Genomic DNA, 2,458 nt, shown 5'->3' with positions numbered 1-2,458 from the left:
GCCAGATCTGCTAGAGGAAGAAATCAAGCCTTGCCTTTACATACAAACCGAGGTAAATAATTTCTTGATAAAATTTAACCGCTTTTCTTCATCCTTCAAGATGAAACGGGTGACAGCCTGGGTCCTGCGAGCTGCCGACAAGTTTCTACGATTACAGCGTAACTACGAAAATGACGATGAGGCCAGCCAAAGTTCAGCATCAACCGCATTTGAACTTGACAAAGCAGAGAAAAACATCGTCAAAGCAGTCCAGCATGAAGTCTACAAAGAAGAGGTAGCAGCACTAAGCAGGGACGAACAACTTCACAAACAAAGCAGTATTAGGACGCTTACGCCGTACCTTGACAGCGATCGTGTTATGAGGATTCAAGGGCGCTTAGACAAAGCCATGGTTTTGCCCATAGCGACAAGGAGACCGATTTTGATGCCGCCCAAACACATCGTCTCCGAGCTCATAATTCGCCAGTATCAAGAAAAGCAACACCACCAGAATTTCTCAGTAACGTTGTACGAAGCCCGCCAAAAGTTTTGGTTTACGCACGCCAGATCATTGTTAAAAACGGTACAACGTACTTGCGTAAAGTGCCGCATCGACAGAGCTAAACCGACACCGCCGCCGATGGGTCAGTTACCGGAGGATCGAGTCACCCCTTATGTCAGACCGTTCACGTACACGGGCGTAGATCTGTTTAGCCCATTTAACGTGACAATAGGTCGTCGACGTGAGAAGCGATGGGCAGTAATTTTCACGTGCCTTACTACAAGAGCGGCTCATTTGGAGCTTGCGAATGATTTGTCGACTGATGCGTTTTTGCTATGCCTGCGAAATTTTATTAACCGCCGTGGCACACCGATTAGAATACGAAGCGACAAAGGGACGAATTTTGTTGGCGCCCAACGAGAGCTGAAAGAGTCAGAGCGAATTTTGGATTTTCAGCGAATATCCGATGAGGTCACCAGGCGGAACATAGACTGGAAGTTTAATTGCCCTTCCAATCCGAGTTCAGGAGGTTGCTGGGTGAGCCTCATTCGCGTCGTTGAGAGATTGCTGCAGAATACACTGCGCGAAGAAGCACCGAGAGAAGACACACTGCGAAGTGTACTAATTGAAACCGAAAATATTTTGAACTCGAGGCCGCTGACTGAGGTGCCTTTGTTATCAGAGGAAGACGATCCCATAACTCCGAACCATTTTCTGGTTGGTTGTCCCAATTCAACGCAAACACCACAGCCAGTTGACCAAAAAATATGCCTCAGGAAACAGTGGCGTATCGCGCAAAATCTGAAGGACCGCGTGTGGAAGCAGTGGATACGGCATTATTTGCCGCAGTTACTCTTGCGCCACAAGTGGCACGACAAAGTTGAGGCGATTGAGATCGACGACTTGGTTCTCGTCTGCGACGATCTTCAACCGCGGAGCCAATCGAAGAAAGGCCGAGTCACTAAAGTATTTCCAGCCAAGGACGGGCAGATCCGTCTCGTCGAGGTCAGGACCGCTGGAGGAGTACTACGTCGCCCTGCAACAAGGCTTGCCATCCTGCGAATTAAAGGTGAATCCCTTACGTGATTCACGGTGGGGCGGGGTGTAATGGCACCCTGTCCATTTCATTTTAAATCGAAATCTAAACATATGGGCAACCTCGTCATCTGCCTTGTATAAAGGACAGCGATAGCGATGGGAGAGGCAGAGTTTTGACACAACAGCCAACGACAGAACAACACAATTTGGAAACGACGACGACGACGACAACGACGACCACAAAGGCGAACGACGAACGAAAAGAAACAAAGAGCACGGAACAATCCAGAATCTTTTTTTGCAATACAGCTATTTTTACCCTTTTATTAACTTTGTATATTCAACACATGTTACAAATAAATTGCAGTAACAACTGTGTAAGCGTGATCTTGCATCTACCTCCGATTGACGAGGTTGCTCGAGGCGTCCGTTATTACAGCAGTAAGACTCAAAGAAACCAATTCAAAAATATTAAGACGAATTGTAAAAGTGGCGAATTTACAAGAAAAGATTCGACCACATCTGTCCAAGAAGGAAGACGATAGGTATATCAATGGCTTCGTTTGAACGATATTCATGAGATCACATGACTCATTTAGCCAATGTACGCGAAAACTTTTCATCCTGTGGGGGCAGCGAGGATTCTTGGCCGTCCTATAATTGAAAACGCTCATCTGTGCTCTTGAGTTTCCGTATAAGGACTTTTATTGGCATACATGGTACACCGGACCAATGCTGAAGTTGCATAGAAGAATATTACGCACGCTTTTGCCTTTAAACGCTATTTTTGAATTGGCCAACGCAAAAGATCTTATTAGGCGCCGTGAAGCAAGCGGGCATTTGCTAGTAGTTAAATAAAGACTGTGAATTTGAAACACAGACGCAATTACATATGTGTTGAAAAAGTCACATTTAGATATGCAAATACATATCGTGTAA

The sequence above is a fragment of the Rhagoletis pomonella genome, unplaced genomic scaffold, assembly GCF_013731165.1.
Source record: "Rhagoletis pomonella isolate Grant_MI unplaced genomic scaffold, Rhpom_1.0 Rhpom_scaffold_00006, whole genome shotgun sequence".
Lineage (NCBI taxonomy): Eukaryota > Metazoa > Arthropoda > Insecta > Diptera > Tephritidae > Rhagoletis > Rhagoletis pomonella.
This window is presented reverse-complemented; position numbering follows the sequence as displayed.